This window comes from Neltuma alba, unplaced genomic scaffold (genome assembly GCF_004799145.2).
Source record: "Neltuma alba isolate B1F8T4 unplaced genomic scaffold, ASM479914v2 tig00012348_pilon, whole genome shotgun sequence".
In the NCBI taxonomy this organism is placed as follows: domain Eukaryota; kingdom Viridiplantae; phylum Streptophyta; class Magnoliopsida; order Fabales; family Fabaceae; genus Neltuma; species Neltuma alba.
The window spans coordinates 3,237-25,550 of NW_021636857.1; the positions used below are offsets into that span (position 1 = coordinate 3,237).

At 32.0% G+C, this 22,314-nt stretch overlaps 1 pseudogene; it reads left to right on the forward strand.

Annotated features, from left to right (window-relative positions):
• Positions 1 to 483: 483 nt before the first annotated feature.
• Positions 484 to 1,331, forward strand: LOC114726208 (uncharacterized; annotated as a pseudogene).
• The last annotated feature ends 20,983 nt before the right edge of the window (positions 1,332 to 22,314 follow it).

Here is a 22,314-nt window from a genome sequence, read left to right on the forward strand (position 1 = left end):
TTCCGAAAATGCCCCTCTCCTGACCCCGTATTTATTTAATTTCCTACCAACCCGTACCCCAGTCGGGAGTGGAGCCGAGCCCGAGCCGAGATAAAGGGGGGAAAAGGGATAAAAAAAAAAAAAAAAGTAAAGAAACAATCAAACAAAGGCCGTGATTGACTAGAACAGTGGGCCCAGCAACTGACCCGGACTCCAATTCGGAATTCAACTCCGTTAATAAATTAAAAAGGGAAAGCAGCAGGCACCAGATTTAATTTTCTTTAATAATTTTTTTCGGAATATAGAAAAAAGAGAAAAAGTTATCAAGAAACGTAAAAAAGGCAAATCAAATCCGTGAAGGCCAAAGGATTCGTTCCCACGCGCCTGCCTCGTCACCATCATTACACCTTCTCTGTCTCTGTGTCTTTCTCTCTCCACCTTGTCCCCCCCTATAAAACCCTCCAATCTCTTCCTCCTCGTCTCGCTACCCCACACACCCTGTGAAGCGGGAATCCTCTGTTTCGTCCGAATTAAAAAAAAAAAGAAGGGAAAATTAAATCAGAAGTTTCTCTTTCTCTGAGATTTTTGTTACTGTTAGCCATGGAAGGCACGAGTTCCGGGAAGCGAGTTCGAGATGACTCGGACGGGTCCCGATTGGAATCGCCCGAGGTCAAGAGATTCAGAGACGATCTCTCGACCTCCTCGACGATAACGAGCCCGCTCTTTCCAGCCAGGATCTGGACTCGGTCATGAGAGTCTGCGGAGGAGATTTCTGCATCTTCCTCGCCTGCTCCTGTCGTCGATCTGACGTCAGATTCCGGCGAGTCTCAGCCTCAGATGATTGGGTACCTTCTCGAAGCCTCCGACGACGAGCTGGGCCTGCCTCCGCCCGGAGGTGAGTTGGGTGAAGCAGGACGGAACGGCGAGTTGCCGAACGAGTTACTCCATGTATCGTCGGACTCGTCTGGAATCGCCGAGTTCTGGGAGTTTGAGAATCAGATCCCGAGTTACGACTCGTTCGATTTGGGAACCGGAGTTGAATATAAGGAATACGAACCCGGAGTACGTGGAGTTCGACGGCCTTTTCGATCACTCCGATGGTATTACGAGTCAGCCGAGTTGTCCGAGTCGTGGCGGCACGAGACCCTGCCAGCTCAATAGAACGGAGAGGAAAGAGGAAAAAAAAACACTTTTCCGTCTTACGAATTTTATTTCGTATAGACGAGACTTGTAAATTATTCCCCCAAATTTTTTTTTGGGCCTTTGTTAACGAAGGAATACAGAAAGTCATATTTAGGGGTAGGACGAAATGAAAGACGAGCTTTGACTGGGGAGATTCCTCCTTTTTTTTTTATTAATTAATATTTAATTAATGAGAAAATTATTGGATTCTCCTGCCGGAAAATCAATCTTTCCGTAAAGTGATTTCACATATGCTTTCTGAAAAAAGCATTATTATGCATATCGGATATTTATAAAAATATTAATAACTTGATGAATTCTTTCATTTTTCTAGATAAATCAACGCACAAGACGCATGGGTGGAAAAATACCCCCCAGTCCAATAATAAAAATTCAGTTAATTAAAAATTTGCAATACAATTTTTATTTAAAAATGTATGATTGTATTCATGACACTTTACAATATTTGATGCAGTTGGTAGAATGGGGGAAGGAAAAATATGGAAAATGCCATCACAGTCCTTACATAAAGTGTAATATGCTATATTCAGTATCAAAGGCTCTCTGTTTTTTTTTGGGGCTAGAAGATGTGTAAAGGCTTTATTTGATAGAGTAAAAGCAAATATGAGATGCTGATGAAGTGTTTAAATAATTCTAATTATTTGTGTGATTATGTCCATTTGCTGGCCGAAATATATTTTGAATTCTAGTAAAACAACAGAAAAAAAAAAGAGAAATATATTTGAGTTTTTACCATCCTCGGCTTTCTCTGGGTTCCCTTTCTTTTTTTTTTTTGGAAAAAAAAACTCCACTTTATCTCCAACATTTATTTAATTATGGATCATTAGGTATCTCCTCATGCACGAAAGTTTTCTTTTCTCCTACTCCTTGGAAGATGTTCATCCTCGTAAAATAGTTATTTGAATAAATTTAGGATTACGAGCTAATTTTACTTTGAGAGTATTTGAAAAAAAAACAAATTGTAAACATTCAGAAGTTTTTTTAAATTTAATATCATCTTGAAACGGTAAGCGTTATATTTTTTTTTTAACAATAAACTGATTTTTTCACTAATAACATGAAACACTTTCTATAGGATATTTAAATGAAAAAAATCAGCTTTTTAACAAATACTTCAGAGACATGAGACCCATTAGATGGTAAAATAAAAGGAAGAGTGTATTGTGTGAAAAGAAACTGAGTGGGAATGTGGGTTTCATGATTAGAGATGAAGTTTTGGAAGGGTGCGTGCTTCCTTTTAACCCTCGCGAACTTTCTTGTCCAGCAGATATTTTCGACAGAGAGAGATTAGTACTCAAACGTATGACGCAAGCAAGATCAAGCAACAAACAATTATCAATCAGCATTATTATAATAATTAATAATTGATGAAAGCAGTGTAACAGAAGATCATGTTAAAAAGATCAATCAATTAAAATAAAAGAAAGCTGAATCAATTAGAAAAATATTGCATCGGACAATTATCAGGTTGCCGATTATTTTATGAAAATTGGACCATGGATGATCAAATGTAAATCATTGACGTTTTTTATTAAGGCAGGAAGGAAGAAGAAAGAAAAGAAAGCCTTTTTTTTTTTTGGAGCAAAAATTTTAGATAGGAGTCTGGGCTCAGAAGGGTACTTGAATGGCTTCTCTTAACTGATGCTAATATTGGTCAGGACGAACTTATATTATATCCTTAGGGCCTGTTTGGTTTGAGGGGAGGGAAGGGGAGGGAGGGGGGGAGGGAGAGGTAGGGGAGGGGAGGGGAGGTTTCATCCTCACCTTGTTTGGTTTGATAAAAAGGAGGGGAAGGGGGGTATTAATGATCCCTTGTTTGTTCAAGGAGGGAGGGGAGGGGAGGGATAGTAATAATCAATTTACCATTTTACCCTTATATATTAGTTTATGTTTTTTATTGATATATTATATAAATTAATTTACATCTAATTTAAATTATATAATTTAATCAAAATTCAGTTTATCATGTTAATATGTGTATTAAAAAATTGGTATAGTAATTTTTCATTCTAATTAATATAATAATATTTAAAATAATCAAATTAACAAATTTTATATGCGCTAACAAAAATGAAATTTTATTTTCTTTAGGCTATCTTTTTTTCCAGCTTTAAAATATATTTAATAAATAATATATTTATAAAAACAATTAATTTTATAATATTATAATTTTTTATTAAATAATTTTATTTAAATAATTTTTATAATATATTTTAATTATAATAATGTATATATTTTTTATTTTTTACTTAGGATTAATATATTATTATATTGAAATAAATATGATAATATAATTTTTTATGGGTAGAAGTGGAATATTAAAAAAATTATAAGGGCATAATGGTCCAAAATTTGGCTCCCCTCCAAAAACCCCCAATTTGGAGGGGAGCCAAAATGGGGGGAGGGAGGGGAGAGGAGGGGACATTTTAGCTCCTCTCCCCCTTCAAAATTTTTAACCAAATGAGGGGAGGGGCTCCCCTCCCCCCCCCTCCCCTCCCCTCAAACCAAACACCACCTTTAAGCGTTACCTAGACAATCCCGTTTTAATATGCCTTTCCAGGTTGCGCAGAGAGAAAGCAAAATGAAGAAGATGGATAGACGGAGGAGGAAGGATCCGTGGTACTGGTCTTATGCAGATTATTGGGCTTTACAAATTGTTGGGCTTTAGATTGCTTTCCTCTTTACTCCTAAGATTGCAGTCTTCTAGGTACTGTTTCATTTTAAAAAAATATTTTTTATAAGTATTTTCTGAATAAAAGTAATCCTGTTAAAATAGTAAGGATACTAAATATGAGCATCTTTTTAATAGAGATTTGGATTTTAATGTCACGTATGATAGAAACTAATTACTTTGCTAGACTCGCCCAGACCGTAAGTACTGTTTATTTAGATCAACATATTGGGAATATCTATGCCTAATAGGCAACAAAAGTTACTGTTTTTTTCTCTCTTTTTTGCTTCTGGAAAAAATGTCACAAAATGCCACAACAAATCTTTGTCCTTATCGTATTTGGCTGTAGTCTGTATAGTTTTTTTTGGTGATATTTCTTCATCCTTTATGATTTGCTACAATGAAAACTCTAATCCCTTCATTTTTGAAAATTACTCAAAATAATAATTACAAGCGCGAGCTTGAGTGATGTTAATTTGGTTGATTGAAAAAAAAAAAAAAAACAACAAAAGAAAAAAAAAGAATCCCTTCATCCTGGCCCTCTCTTGGATCTCATTACAAACATTAATAACAAACCTCTTCCATCACAATGAGCAACTCGCGGGCAAGTTAGGCCCAACCCATATTACAGATTACGGATCGCTCCAAATGGATTGAGCCCATCGAGACAAATTTGAGTCACGGTAGTATTTCTTAATATTTGTTTTTGCCAACACGTATTTCTTAATTATTTGGTGAGAAAAGAATAATTGTTTTTTCGTGCCAAAAAAGAAATTATACTCAACGGTATATAACTTGTAGGGTCTTAGGTCATATAGGTATGAACATTAGTGTGAAGTTATAACAAAGTTATTTCTTAATTATTTTTCTTACACTTTTATCTTATATTTTTTCTTTATCAAACTTTTTAATCCCTGCTTCTTCAATTTTTTTAAAATAAGAGCATCAAAATTCTCATTATCCTGCCATTTCTTTCATTTCTCTATGATCAAATAGAACCTTAATGCATTTGTATCTGATCCAATCAGAATAAATATATTTTAAATGATTAATACTATTAATAATAAAATTATTTTATGAAGTATTTTCATAAAAAATATGATTTCTGGATTAAAATTATGTTGGTAATTTTTTTCCCCCTTAAGTAGAAGATTAAAAATGTGCTGTTTAAGATACTCCGAGTTGAATTTTTAAAACCATGGATGTGACGACATTCTTTTAAAACCCATTTAGATTAAAATTCAATTTATTCAAAAAATTAACATGATAGAAAAGAAGAAACCTTAAAATTTTAAAATTACTATCATGATTAAAAGAAATAAACTTATATCAAAGCATGTTGATACTTAACTTGGGCCTGGACTTCCAAGTCCAGAAATATCATTCCACCCTTAGCCCAAAACAAAACTTATACTTTCAAACGAATGTTACGTATAAAGTCTTAGAGGCCTCTGGCTTTCTAGCAGCTCTCTCGTCATTAGCAATAATCAAATGTATTAGTTCACAAACATCAAATAGATGAGCCTATGTGGTAATGTATAATAATTTAGCACATAAACAAACGAAGGGAGGCTATACCAGCTGTGATGATAGCACACTAAGCCTCCGAGGCCTCCCAAACAGATCATCACCTTGAACTATCATCTGAAAATGTTAAACCACGGATGAGACAAATGCCTCAGTAACTAACTTTCCAACTCATCATACATACTAACACGTGTTCGTGAGATGTCAAGTGGGATAATTATTAATTCTCGAGAAACATAGATATATCTATAGAAGAATATAATTTAATCATCCAAACCCTCACTTTGGGGGACGAATAAGAAGCCACAAATGCTTATCCCTCACTATGGGGGGAAGAAGGAAGAAGAAGCTAACCAATGTGCACCAATGACGGCCTTACCACGTGGTAGGATGCGTTCAATCCAAGATTTAATAACAACCAATCATTCGCAATATCACTAAAAATGTCTTAATCTTTCTAGCATAATCCATAGATATTAAATCATAATATCTTTTCCAAACTTCTCAATTACAATTTCAAAAATCCCACAAGACAATTTTCATAACTCAAAAGATATAATATATCTACTCAAATTACGAATAACAAAATTATTCAAAAATAGGAAAATACTCACAACAACATATTAGCACATATAACAAGTGGAAAGTGGTTACCTCTCGCCAAAGTAATAGAAGGATTACCACGAGGTCAATCCTTTGCTCAACCATTAATTAATTTACACAATTAATATAACCATATATTAATATAAACTAATTAATTAATTAAGCTTATATATTAGTTAAATTCCTAATCTAATTTAATTTTCATTCTAATTTAATTAATTTAAATTAAATTAGTTCATAAATTTTCTTCAAAATTAATCTTGTATTATAATTAAACATATATTAATATTTTCATAAATCTACGGTTATGCCTTTGCTTGAGCTACCCGTGCTCCCGTAACTGTAGCTACTCTTTTTATTGATTCCTCCATTGGCCTTATAAAACCAGAGAATCTATCCTAGTTATCCCGATGTCGGCTCTCCTCTACCTCTCTGGTTCTGCGAGCTGTCATCCTAAGTTTCGTGCAAGCATTCTCGAAACTCTTGAACTCATATAAGATCATTTGTTGCTTCCATTCTGGCCTCGCCCTTCCAAATGACCTTAACATGGCGGATGGTTTTGTTCTTCAATTGTTTATCCTTAACGTCTAAAATCTATTCTAGTTCCGCTTTATAGATCAATTTTCTCATAACTCAACCGTTTCAACTCAATAACATGAGACGAATCCGATAATACTTCTTCAATTGCAATACATGGAACACGTCGTGTAACCTAGAAAGTAAGGGGCAGCACAATCCGATATACAATATGTAACATCCATAGGTCCCGGAGTGTAGTCCGTAGCCACCCCAGGGTGTCTCTTGTAGATCTTTTTCGGTTTTTCCAGCCGTAGCCACCTCACCATTTGTTTCCCCAGTTCATTAATAATAGATTGGGACATAAAAAATAATAATAAGGGTTCTAGTTTCTCCCAGTATGATTCTTCTTATTAATTCTTCCCATTAGCCTCACAAAACTAGAGAGCCTGCCCTAACTATCTGGAGCTGGCTCTTCTCTACCTTTCAAGCCCCGCGGGCTACTATCCTGAGTTTCATGCAGGTATCCTTACAACTCTTAAACTTATATAAAGCCATTTGTTATTTCAACTCTGACTTTGCTCGTTCCATCTATTGTCGGGCCATTCACTCTGGGTTATAATTTTACTGCAGGTAGGTAACATGCTTGGAGAGGTCCATATACTTGGTAATAAACTCCTCCTCATGCATTAACTTTATTAGGATCTATACTCTCATAAAAAGTCTTTGGGTGATGACGCTCTATGTCCTTCCATACACTCTTAAGGTTCATAGTCTCCTCTTTCCCTTATCGCCCTCGCGAGCTACTCTTTTCTCTGGTTCCTTCAACAGATTCCTTGTGGGTGACAGAATTTCTCATAGACGGCCCAAGAAGTCCACTTCCTTCAAATTCTTCCACATCTTTCTTGATTCTCAAATCTTCCTCCATCTTCCTTACTCTCTCATCTACCACCGTAACTACCACTTCCCTTAGCTGTTGCAGTAAGGTTTCTTGATTAAACTGCAGAGGACTCGGTGGTTGATTAGGCGGGTTTGTGGATTCATCCCCACCCTGATCAGTTTGTCGGGATGGCGTCTAAATTTTAGGGTAGTCCTGAAGACTTTTGGTACTTTATCTTGACTTTCTAACAAGTCAAACATTATATCACGAATTTTGTCACATTTCTTTTCAGTTTCGGCCACCAATAGTTCTTTTTAAATCATTATACATCTTTGTTATTCCTGGATTCATCGAATAGTTACTTTGATAAATATTTTTTTTAAAAAAAAACATGGTCTTCTTAATCTCATCATCATTAGGGATGCAAGTCTCTTCTTCTTCTTGTATTTTTTTAAAGATTCCTTTTTCTCCAATGTCATTGTCTGGCATATCCCCATTTCCCGATACATCTCAAATACTCAATAATCATTCATCTTCCATTTGTGCTACCTTCAAATCCTTAAAGAATTCATATTTGACTGCAAAGTATCAGATGCCTTAGGCATCACTTACAGATCTCTCAACCTCACTGAGCAATAGAACTCCTCTAACCTCAAATGAATTGTAACATCTTGAATTCTACTATTATAAATATTTTAATGAATTGAGCTACTCGTAGATTTATATATGCTACACTAAATATATAAATATATTTTAAAATAATACATATTAAAATAATATATGTTACACTTTATATTTCAAATACTAACTTAATTTAATTAGTTGGTGGAAAGTTGACTCTCTTATATTTTTTTTATTTTTTTTAAACATTAGGATATTACTTTGGTGAGAGGTAACCACTTTCCACTTGTTATATGTGCTAATATGTTGTTTGTGAGTATTTTCATATTTTTGAATAATATTTGTTATTTAGAATTCAAGTAGATATATTATATCTTTTGGGCTATGAAAAATTATCTTGTGGGATTTTTAGAATTGTGGTTGGAAAGTTTGAAAAAATATATATGATTTATATCCTATAGATTATACTGAGAAAAGATTGAGACATTTTTATTATATTGTGAATGATTGGTTGTTATTTGGATTTTGGATTGAGCCCGATCCTACCACGTGGTAAGGCCGCCATTAGTGCACATTAGTTGGCTTCTTCCTTCTTCCCCCATAGTGAGGGATAAGCCTTTGTGATTTCTTATTTGTCCCTCACTCTAAGCACTTTAGTAATACTATCATTAGGAAGCTTAAATATATAGAAAATATTCATAAAGAAAGTTTGATTAAAACAATTATATTTGTGTACCTAGATGATTCCCAAAGCTTGCATTACTCTTCAAAATTAGATGTTACAATTTTCATAAATCTATGGTTATGAAAATTTATATATGTTACACTTTATATTTCAAATACTAACTTAATTTAATTAGTTGGTGGAAAGTTGACTCTATATAAATTTAATAAGAAACTTTAACTACAATACTTATTTTAAATCTACGGTTGACTTTGCGAGCTACGTTATATTAGTTGATTGTAACATAACATATTTAAAATACTTCAAATATTTAAACTCTTCTGATACCAAATTGTGACAATCGTTCATCCAAAACCATTTTAGATTAAATCCAACAATTTATTTGAATGATTAACCATGATAAAAAAAGAAACTTTAAAATTTTAAAATCGCTATCATGGTTAAAAGAAATAAATTTACATTACGAGTAACATCGATCGTTAACTTGGGCCTTAGACTTCCAAAATCCAGAAATATCATTCAACCATTAGCCCAAACCAAACTTATACTTTCAAACATACGAACTGATAAATCATTTTAATATAAGTCATGGAGTTCATTAGTTAAAAGTCAACACTATTAAAAGAGTGTAATATGCAAAGTCTTTAACATCTCTGGCCTTCCAACGACCCCCATATCAATAGTAGTAATAAAAGTATTAGTTTACATCATTAGAGTATATGGGCCCTATGTGGCAATATCTAACAAATCAGCACATATAACAAAAGTCGGGAGGCTATACAAGTTATGACAGCACACTATGCCTCCGGAGCCATCGCTGATGGGCCACCACCTGAACTATCACCTGAAGATAGTAAAAACCACGGGGTGAGACAAATGCCTCAGTAACTAACTTTCCAACTCATCATACATACTAACATGTGCTCGTGAGGTGTTAAGTGGGACAATTATTAATTCTCAAAAACATAGATATATAATTTCAATCATCCAAACCCTTACTATGGGGCTAACAGACAAGTCACATAAGTCTATCCTTCACTATGGGGATTAATCAGATATATAGGCCTATCCCTCACTTTGGAGGACGAATAAGAAGCCATAAAAGCCTATCCCTCACTATGGGAGATGAAGGAAAAAGCCAACCAATGTGCACCAATGGCAGTCTTACCACGTGGTAGGATAGGACTCAATCCAAAATTCAATTAACAACCAATCATTCACAATATAACAAAAATATCTCAATCTTTTCTCAGTGTAATCCATAAGATATAAATCATATATCTTTCCAAACTTCTCCATTACAATTCCAAAAAATCCCACAAGACAATTTTTATAACTCAAAAGTTATAATATATTTACTCAAGTTCCAAATAACAAGTACTATTCTAAAATAGGAAAATACTTACAAACATATTAGCACATATAACAAGTGGAAAGTGGTTACCTCTCGCCAAAGTAATAGTAAGGATTACCATAAGGTCAATCCTTTGCTCAACCAATAATTAATCTACATAATTAATATAACCACATATTAATATTAATTAATTAATTAAACTTCTCTATATTATTTAAATTTCTAATTTAATTAAATTTTTATTCTAAATTTCTGCAACTCTCATAACCCAAAAAATTATTAAGTATTTTAGAAATAACTTAAAATTTTCTAACAAGCCAAATTATTTATTTACCACCTCCAAATTATTTACCTTAATAAAATTTTTTTTTCACAATTTCCAAATATAAAATTACTATGTTCTAAATCCTAAAAATCTCATTTTAAGTTTAAACCTCAAAATTAAACTTTCAAAAATTCAATAATACTTCAAATATTTATAAATAAATAATCTAATTAAAAATTTAATGGTATAACTACCATATATATATATTTCCATAAATAATAAACTTTTTAGTTACAATAATTATTTTAAAAACCACCAGTCACCCAATAAATAAAACTAAACTGATTAAAATCTTAATAATATGTCAAACAACCCAAATAAATTATTTAACTTGAATTTAATCGGAAAAAATATAATATAAATCATATGTAACAGATTTTTCAACTAAAAAAATTAATTTAAATACTAAAAATCAACAAATGGACAAATCTAACCTATTAAAATTAACAACTCATTTACTTCTAAATTTTCATGATCATCTTTTACCAAATTCCATATTTATATCATATATAAGTCTCAAAATTTTCTCTAAGCACTTTAGTAGTACTATCATTAGGAAGCCTAAAATATATAGAAAATATTCATAAAGAAAGTTTGATAAAAAGAACTATATTATGTGCCTAGATGATCCCCAAAGCTTGTATTATTTTTCAAAATGTAAACTTTCTTTGCTCCTCTCTCGTTCTCTCTTTCTCTGATTCTTATTCTCTCTCTTTCTTTCCCCACCCTCGTCTTCTGGCTGTACACTCTCTCTTTTATGCTGCAAATTCCAACCACCCATCACAAATTTTCCTCATTGCATTTAATTCTCCTTCCCCCAAAGTCTTCATTCTCCTTTCCATACATTTGCCCCCATTTTCCACTCTCTCCCAAATTTTCCACCTTCAAATTTCAACTTTCCACCGAAAGTTAGTGGAAAGTTGACTCTATTATATTTTTTATTTTTTTTGAAATATATATTTTTTTGAAATAAAAAAAAGTAAAGTAAAAAATATATATAATAGAGTCAACTTTCCACCAACTTTCGGTGGAAAGTTGAAATTTGAATGAAAAATTTGGGAAAGAGAGAGTGGAAAATGGGACAAACGTATGGATCGTATGGATCAGATTGCGCTATTATCATATCTATCCACTTTACACGACATATTCCACGTGTCACAGTCGGAAAAAAAAGTATCATATGGATCCATCTTATATTATTGAGCCCGAAGAGGTGAAGTTGTGGGAAAATTTGACCTATCAAGCAAAACCACAGTAGATTTTAGATGCTAAGGGTAAACAATTGTGGAACAAAACCATATACCTTGTCAAGATCTTTTAAAAGAGCATAAATCCTAATGATGTTACATAGGCATATATATATTTTCATAAATAAGAAACTTTAACTAAAATAATTATTTTAAAACCTCCAGTCACCCAATAAATAAAACTAAACCGATTAAAATTTTAATAATATGTCAAACAACCTAAATAAATTATTTAACTTAATTTTAATTGGTATAAATATGATATATCTCATAAATAACATATTTTTTAATTAAAAATTAATTTTTAAATACTAAAATCAACAAATGGACAAATCTAAACCAGTAAAAATGATATACTATAACAGATCTATAATACTATGGTTAACACTCATCAAAACTAAATACTTGCTATGAACTCTATATCAAAAATTTTCTCTAAGCAATACAAAATTACTATCATTAGATAGATCTGACTGAGTAGAACAATTTTTATGAAGGAAGTTTTGTAATTAGAAGTAGTTTTACTTACCAAAACTATATGAAACGATGAAGAAAGAAGGGAGAGAGATGAGCGACGCCACAAGTGGAATGAAGGCAGGGAGAAAGAGAGAGAGAGAGAGAGGAAAAGAAAAAAGACGGAGGAAGATAAAAAGAAAACACTCGGGACAAACTGAAGTTAAAGACCCTAGGTAAAACGGAGAAAATAACAATTTGGAACTTTTTTTTAATTTTTAAATATTTAAATCCTTAGAGTAGAATTTAAGATGTTACAATGGACATCATTTCAATGTAAAGTAAAAGGCTGATTTTTCTTAGATAAATGACATTCTAATCACTAATGTTTATATAAAATAATCTTCAATTTCAAAAATTTTAGAATCAAGTTATTTTAATACCGTGTAGTCAAGAATTGGACGAATGGTGTAATGAAATGAATACTACTTGGCTATTGAATAGTTATTGCATCGATATGGAAATTATTTTTTATATTTTTTGTCAAAATGAAATATTATTGAAATAGAAAAATTAAATTTTATTATCAGTAATTTATTTTCCACAAAGGGTTTAAATATTTGTTACTTTTTTGTTAAATAGGCATATACATATCATTTTACTCATTAAAAAGAATAGACAACATAAACATTTTAAAATTTTCTGGGTGTATTTTTTTATGTTTTACTCTAACATAGCTTGTAATTTAAGAATTATTCACAGTCAATGAAATACAAAATTAATAATGTAAAATCTTCATTTCATAAGACTATTTAAAAAATATTAGATATGAAGAAAAATAATAATTGCCTCATATTTTTTGTATTTGTGTTTAATATTCACAACAGAGATTTTGATACATCTAAGGAGCATTATTTTATTGATTGACTAAAAATAAATGTTATTCTTTCCTTTTCCATGACACACCAGATATATAAATTTTTTCTTATTTTTTCAAGTCTCATTTAATTTTCCATTTTTATTTTAATTCTTATAATAAAATTATAGGAACCAATTGGACCCTGCCTTAAGTGAAATGGACTGTTTGACCTTTTTGCTTTAAATTATTTCACTAATCGCTTTCATTTATTTTAATAGAATATTTTGTTTTCATTCTCATGATGCGGATTGCGCACCCCGAAAAGAATCAATACATACGACTTGCGCCCTTGCCTGTGTAGGTTTTTTTTTTAAAATAAATAAATAGAAAGTAAATTTTATCACACACCAAATAAAATATTATACAAAAAGGTTGACCAGCCATGCTCCGGGCTTGCTGGGATAACAATAAAAATCCCTTATAAGCATGTTTCACATAAATCAAATAAATTTTTTTTTAATACACTTATCTCGCATTCCGTAAATCATGATTGAAAAACCTTCCATCAATTTGAATCCAATAAACCGGAAGAGAAGGCCAGCCCAACAAAACTAAAATAAAAAAAAGAACAATGAGAATATATGTTCATATTTATTGTCTTATAGTGTCTCGAATACGATTACTTCCAATGAGAATATACCTATACATAATAAAAAACTTATAGAAAAGTACATTATTTAAAAAGGTAACATATAAGTTGTTTAATTAATTATACTTCTCACAAAATAGCATTATAGAAATTTTATTATATTATAATTTGACAAAATATGAAAGTTAGAGAAGTAAAATTTATCTGCATTTTGCTAAATTACTCTTTCTTAATTATAAGGGAAGTGTGAGGTTGGCTCGGGCTTTTTAGCGAACTAAGGCGTGTTTCAAACTTACAAAACTTAAAATATATTATTTTCACGCTCGTTTTCATTTTATTTATATCTTCATTCTCGCATCTGTTCCATTTTAAAAAAATTCTCCCAGGTTCAAAAGGAGCCTAACAAAATTTGGCATCTTCATTTCCTAAATATAGTAATTAATACCAAGGAACAAAAAACCGGACCGGTAACTAAACTAGTCGAGACATTGGGTCAAGGGTCATTGGTCGGACCGGGATCGGACCGGTCATATAAAAATAATACAATTTAATTGGTAACATTAAAATAGAATAATCCTAATATCTATTTGACTATTCTACTTTCAGATTTCATTCATATGGACGTTTATTCATTGGTCTGGATTTAAAAAATTGAAAAAACAAACACACACAAATTTCAAATGCCCACAGCCCATACACCGAATGTTTTAATTTTACTTCTTCAACCTCAAAGATCAATTTAGATAATTAGATTTCATATCACTCATAGCCGAAAGCCTAAAACACGGAAGCAAGACCAAGAAAGGAAAAAACAGAGCACATCGAATTGAAAGAAAATAACAAACTAGACAACAAAACCACAGAAAAATAGGTAGAAGGAGAAGGAAGAATCTCGGGCTGCGACAATGGTTCTACCACCGTAAAGAAGAAATGATGATGGGGACTGACGAGCTGCTGCCGCGACCTACGACCGGCAAATCTAATTGAAGAACTGAGAACGACAACCTCTACTTTGACCAGGACACGTCATGTGAAGACCGATGACCTCCGATAGCGAAGAAAATGGCAGCTATAATGAGGAAGATTGAAGATCAGACTTGCGATGAGGTTGAGGGAGACCGGAGATCAAACTTGCAATGATGCCATTTTGGAGCTCTGCCGAACAAGGAGCTCTGTTGGAGACCGTCGTGCCATCTTGACGCTAGGGAGTAGGGATTTAGGAGGAGGCGATTTTGATTTTAGGGAGGCGAGCTGCTGCACGAGCTAGAGGAATGAGGAATCAGATTCAGGTCACACATCAAATGGTTTTGGCATATCGGAAAAAAGGAATCGGGTAACCCAGCCAACCGGGATTACTCGGTTATATACCGGTTATGACCGGTTTAACATGTTTTTTACCGTTCGATTGGCTCCCGGTTCAGCTACTAAACCAGACCAGACTGCGGACTGGTTCACCAGTTTTCCGATCGTACCGGCCAGTTCGGTCTGTTTTTTTTCCTTGATTAATACACTTATGCATTAATTTTTTAAGCTAATTATTTGACCCAAACGTCATTAATGTTTGATTCAATTGATGTAGTTAAATAATCGTCAAATCAACATATAATAGACGGACACATGCACAACTATGTCAATGTTAAGGTCAAATTCAAAACCTCATCCAAGTATTGTGGTGGCATTGCCTCCAGGACAACAACTAGCTGACTGGTAATTAATAAACTTGATATCCATATATTATTTTGAAAAAATTGTAAAAAAAGACCTTTGAAATAACAAAATCGGGAAATAAGTGTTTAAATTAACAAAATTACTATCAGAAATTAGGTCCTAAATATAAATTATGAAATGTTAAAAAAAAAAAAACAAAATACCCCTCCTTTTCTTTCTTTTATCTCATCCCCCTTCTCTTTCCTACCCATCACCTTTATTTCCACTATGTATCAACCAATTAATCAAAGCTGTCCAAGAAAACAATTTCTTATGTAGTACTCTATGAAATACTCCTCCAATCCTTAATATAGGACCTAATTCTTGAGTTAGTTTTGATCCTAAATATAAAACTCATTTATCATATTTATCATTTTTCTCTAAATTGCCCAAATGGATACTCCCTCAACCATAATCAAGTAGAAGAGGGAGATGGGGTATTAAAAAAGATGATTATGGTGTTTTAAAAAATGTGTCACTTTTCTTATAATTAAGTAACTTATCTAACTTCCTTAATCTAATCAAATTAGTTAATTAAAATTAGCTACAAAATTAGCCATGGAATTTTTTGACGGAAGAAATTCAGTGGCTAAAATATTATAATTGAGATTTGTGATGGAATACTTTTTCGTGACTAATTCTCTAGCTAAAATATAATATTAATATAACATAATACAATAATATAATAAATATCATAAACATATAATTAAATTATATATCATACGAATGTTAAATAAAATAATTAAATTAAAAAATATATTTATGAAAAAATTATTTACTATTTAAAATTCAAAATTAGTGTTTATTTAAAATAATTTTTTTAAAAATAAAGCATTATAAAATAAATAGTAAAACAAATATCTAAAAATTATTTTGTTACAAAAATAGTTATGATTAAAATTATCATATAGTTTATTTTTAGTTTCTAATAATAAATATGTGTATATATAATTATTTGTGTAAGAAAATATTATATATTTATATATATTTAATTTTAAATAATAAGTTAGTAAGTTCATTACAGCTCAACTGGTAAAGTCGCGCGAACACAAACAAGGTCTTTGGTTTGAGCTATAGAGAAGTTACTTTGTGGAGGAATTATATGGTGGTGACACATGGCAATACAAAGTGGCATGTGAGATAGCGACACGTGGCAGTAGAGGTGAGGTGGCAGCGATATATGAAGATGAGGTAGTGACACATGGTGGCAGAGGTGAGGTGGTATTTTAATTTTTTTTAAAAAAATATATTAGAGATGGAATTTCAATTCTGTCTATAATCCGATTAGTGACAAAAAAAATTAGTGACGAAACAAATTCCGTCACTAATTTTGTCGGCAATATGATTCCATTGCTAATCCATCGCTAAATAAAAATTATATCGGTAAATTTCGTTGCTAATCACACGGTTTTTTGGTAGTGAGCATTTGATTATCATCCATTCTGAGCATACCCATACATATCATGCCTGTCCGAGCAACCAAATTTAACAAAGAAATTGAATTAAACATGGAAGGTGCAGATGGGTTGCGGCGCACAGAAGATAGTCGGGGTTGGAGCAAGTACTGAGAAAGAGGCATTCATCACTAGACTTCGAGCAAGGACGCCCCTAGCCACGAGCAGATGCAGAGAAATTTTTGTGACAGAGCACAATGGATATTAAGAACTCAATTATGTGTTTATTAGTGTCGCTCTCGGAAGCAATGGATTTTTGGTGCTTTGGTCCTGAGCTTTACTTTCTTTGCTTTCGCTTTGAAGTTGTAGCTTCAATTTGTGTTGAGCCAAGCTTTCTATGTCTTTCTTTTGAGAATGAAATTGCTCTTTTAGATCCTTTCCCCGAGCTGATATTACTCGAGCACGGAGATCTCTTTCAGGCTCATTATCCTTTTCTTCACCTCTCAGGTTTGATATAGTAATGTGATGTTCACGTTCAATATTTTTTTTTTTTTGAGAGAAGAAAAAAGTGAGGAAAAAGGAGTAGCAGAGATTGGCTTTTATTATTTTAAGGCGAGTTGTTTATATCAGTGTTTTTATTTTAGGAAAAATAGTTCTGCTAAAACTTATCTTAATGTAAATAGTTTTTCAACACTTGTTATTTTACTTGTCATTGACAACTAAATTATGAAAATAATACTAATTTCTAATAAAATTTAAGTTAATATGAATATTTTTTTAACACTTATTATTTTTCATATTAGACTTGTTATTGACAAATAAATTGTGAAAATAATACTAATTTATAATAAAATTTAAGTTATTTGTGAATAACTTTTCAATACTTGTTAGTTCCCATACTAGACTTGTTATTGACAAATAAATTGTGAAAATAATCTCACTTTATAATAAAACTTAAATTATGATAATAAGATTTTCAACACTTGTTATTTTTCATACTAAACTTTTCATTGGCAAATAAATTGTGAAAATAATATTAATTTCTAATAAGACTTAAGTTATAATAAATAGTTTTTCAACACTTATTATTTTTCATATCAGATTTGTTATTATCAACTAAATTATGAAAATAATACCAATTTTTAATAAAACTTAAATTAAGGTGAATAATTTTTCAACACTTGTTATTTCCTATATCAAACTTGTTATTGGCAGCTAAATATCTTATTTCCCACTGCATTCCAAGGATTTTAGATGATGAAGGAAACTAAATAACCACCATTTTTTTGGGGGTGTTTTAAATCAACATTTTTAGAAAACCGGCTCTTTTTAAAAGTCAGTTAAACAGCTTTACATTTACGATACTGAGTGGCAGACCTCGCTTTGGCCTTTCACTGAGTTTGAGGTTTTTGTAACTATTACCGTACCAAAATGCTTGCTTTCCAGACTAACAACACATTACACGTTTCTTTGAGCGGAAAATTTAACAAAGGTAGCAACAAAATTCAATTCTCAAGAGGTGCATTGAAAATCTACCACGAACTAAAAGCACGCTAAAGCAGCACAAGAGTAGGACACAGCCCAAGATAATTAGGATGACGTAGCCAACCATAGCAAAAGCGCTTGAAATCAATAAAGAATACTAGTCTATCAACAATTTGAAATATGTAATTACTTCTCTGATCTTTAATATAAGATCCATTTAACTAATTTGATTAAAGTAAGAAAGTTAGATAAGTTAGTTAATTATAAGAAATGTGACACGTTTTTCCTAAAATACCATAATAATATTTCTTAATACCCCATCTTCCTCTTCTACTTGATTATGATTGATGGAGTTTCTATATGGGTAATTTAGAAAAAACTAATAAATATGAAAAATGAGTCTTATATTTAGGACCAAAACCAACTCGACAATTGGGTCCTATATTAATGACCTGAGGAGTACCTCAGATATGTTGGAACACTTGCCCGTGTATAATGTACAGAGACTTTATTTGTTTAAAATGAATACATTTTGGTTTTGTTTTTGTTATTAGTGATAATATTGTTGATATTTCGTATGCAAATTTTGTAACCATAGACTATGTGTATATGATGTTAATTTCTACAGTAAATAAACTTAATGTTAATAGCTTTTGAAGACTTATTAGTTTCCAATGAAAACTTATCATTGGCAATTAAATTGTGAAAATAATATGAATTTATGCACTAAATTAAGTTAATGTTAATAGTGTTGCAAGATTTGTTACTTCTCAATGAAGACTTGTTATTAGCAACTAAATTTTGAAAATAATGTCAATTTATACACTAAAAGAAGTAAATGTTAATAGCTTTACGAGACTTGTAATTTTCCAATGAAAATTTGTTATTGACAACTAAATTTTGAAAATAGTGTTAATTTTTGTGTTAAAGAAAGTTAATGTTAACAGCTTTGTAAGACTTGTTATTTTTTAATGAAGACATGTTATTGGCAACACAATTTTGAAAATAGTGTCAACTTATGCACTAAAGAAAGTTAATATTAATAGTTTGCAAGACTTGTTATTTCCATATGAACACTTATCACTTGCCAATAACAAGTCATTATTAGAAAATAACAAGTGGTGATTAGGAACTTATTATTTTCTACATCGAACTTATTATTTCTAATTATAAACTTGTTATTTTTTTATAAAATTTGTCAATTCATCATATTCAACTTGTTATTCCTAACTATTTAACAAACTTGTTATTTTTTTTTTGAGTAGAAAAGGATTTCATTAAGCAAAGATATGTACAGGGTGCCTACAACTCGAAAGGCGTGAGAAACAACAAACGAAATAAAAGAAAAACAGAGCACTAGACTTTAGAGTCAGTTCAGTTGGCTACAGAAGTCCTTGGCTGTAATAATGTGATCAATGAAAGAAATAGCCTCGTTGACCAAGCGGAAATTGTAAGTCCTCTTATTGCCGAAGATAAGAGTGTTGCGTGCGTGCCATAGCCTCCAACAAACTCCAAATAAGACACACCATTGAGGGTTGGTCTTCCTACAACTGAGGTTTTCCTGAAACCAATCTGAAAGGCTAATCAAGCTAAAGCGTGTTAGGTAAGAGGATGGCGTGATTAGTTTCCAGCACTCGACCGCTAGCTTGCATTGTCTTAGAACATGATCCACATCTTTCGTGCTTGAGTTGCAAGTCCCACAGAAGGCGTTACTTGTCATGTGCCCTCTGGTTCTCTCACTGTTTGTTAGCAGCTTCCCTCCTATGGCTAGCCAGAGAAAAGTTTTGATTCTATTCGGTCCTGGCCATCTCTATGCTAGCATCCATTTACTTTCTTCTTCATTTAAATCATTCTAAGTGAGTAGGTTGTAGGCCGGTTTAACTGAAACTTCACCACTTCTCTCTAGGTGCCAATAGCCCCTTGTTGGCAGATCCGTGCATAGAGGTACTGGTGTTGCAATTATCTCTTCTGCAGTCTCTTGGGAGAGCTTATTCTCAAACTTGTTCCGGTCCCACTAGCCATTTGGGGTTATAAACTGGGAGATTGTCTCCTGTAATTCATATTCTTCAAGAGGTACAAAGGCAAGGCGCCTTAGCGGACCATGATTACCAATCCAGTTATTTGTCCAGAATCGAGTTTGGCATCCGTTTCCAATGCTCCATTTGATGCCCGAGCTAGCATCCTCCCAAACTGAAGACAGACTTCTTCACAAACTTGTTATTTTTAATTATAAATTTGTTATTTCATATATAAAACTTGTCAACTTATCATATTTAACTTATTATTTTTAACTACCTAACAAATTTGTTATTTCTAATTATAAATTTGTTATCTCCTATATGAAACTTATCAATTCCTTGTCCTTAACATGTTATTTCCAACAACTTATTACCAAATTTATTATTTTTAATTATAAACTTACCAATTCATGATACTCAATTCCCAACTACTTAAGAAACAAGAAATATCAATAGAAAACAAAAAGATGTACGAATCAAACTTGTCCATTTTATACATACCCTCCCTCTGTCCTCATAATCTAATATCTCTTTATATCTCTCTCCCCTTTAATTTCGCTCTCACAGCACACACATGAAGTTCTCATGTCTTGTTTGATCATCTTCCTCGTTCCAAACAATATGAGCAATATAAGCATGGTGAGGCGAAGTTGCCCCTAGGTTTCAGGTTCCATCCCAGAGATGAAGAACTTGTGTGCGAATACTTGATGAAGAAAGTCACAAACTGATAATTCCGATTCCACTCTCATGATCGACGCTGGCCTTAACAGGTCTGAGCCTTGGGGTATTACAGGTCAGTAATATTCATCTCTTTCTCTTTCTTATTTATAATCTCCTCATCATCGATCATTCGTTCTCTAGCTTCTTCTTCTTCATATATATATGGACAGTCTGGTATGAAAGTGAAACTTAATTTCAGAAGTTCCCTTTTTTTGCCTCCTATATAGTTCAGTTTTGTTTTCATTACATTAATACACTATATATGCATCAACTAAGCTAAATGGATAAGTTTGACCGGTACGCATTTTTTGTTTCCCACGGATATTTCTGGTTTACTGATGGCGAAATATTGCTTTGAACGATTCTATTTCCGTTTCAAGAAGAAAGGAAGAGGAGGAGAGGAAGAAAGAAGAAAAGAGAAGGAGAAGGTGAGATGGAAAAAAAGAGAAGGAGAAGAAAAAGGGCATTTTCATCTTTTATCTAACATTTCACAATTTATATTTAAAAACCAGTCTCTAGTAGTAATTTTGTGAATTAAAGAATCTAAATTCTTATTTTATATATTTAAATGTCTTTATTTACAATTTTTCTTATTATTTTGCAGAAATGACTGTTTGATCCCAAGAAATAAAAGTAATTATAAAAAGTGTCATAATAAAAGAGTAAAAAATTTAAAATTGTGTAGGAAATGACAATAAGCTTCATATTACTCATTTACCATTAAAATTTTTAACACGCAAAAGTATATATTTAATCTTTTAATTTTATATAAGATTTGAATTTAGTTTATTAATATTTTAAAGTATATTTTTAGTTATTTGATTTTTAAATTATTAGTCTCAAATAATAATTTATTTATAACAATTATAATTATTTTGGAAAATTAAATTTAATATAGTCGGACTGAAAGTTGAAATTTTATAAAAATATATTTTAGCTTTTGTAGCAAGTAGCAGTTATATTTATCGAGACCGATAGTGATTTCAGCTGCTATCTTTATAAATAAAATTATTTTTTAAATTAATTTTGAGTTTGATTTGATTTGGGGGAGAGTATCTTTTTTAAAGTACGATCAAACCCTCTAAATCCGATTCAAATCATTCGCGGGAACCATTTATCCAAAGGATTTGTGAACTGATCGACGGTGAATCGTTAATCAAGCGGTGATCGGATAAATTTCCATATCAAAGAGAATCAGATAAACTTGCCCCCACTTCCCGTGTCAGACACAAAAATCTAGCTCACTCCATTCCCTTCCTTAAACCACCATCCTCTCCCTCGCTCTTCCACGCCACGCGCTCCATTATCCGTCCACGTCGTCAAACACTCTGGCGCGTTCTTCTTATTTCCTCATAACGCGTGAGCCTCACTCTCAACGACTTCATATATAAATAACTAGCATTTTGGTGGACTTTCGC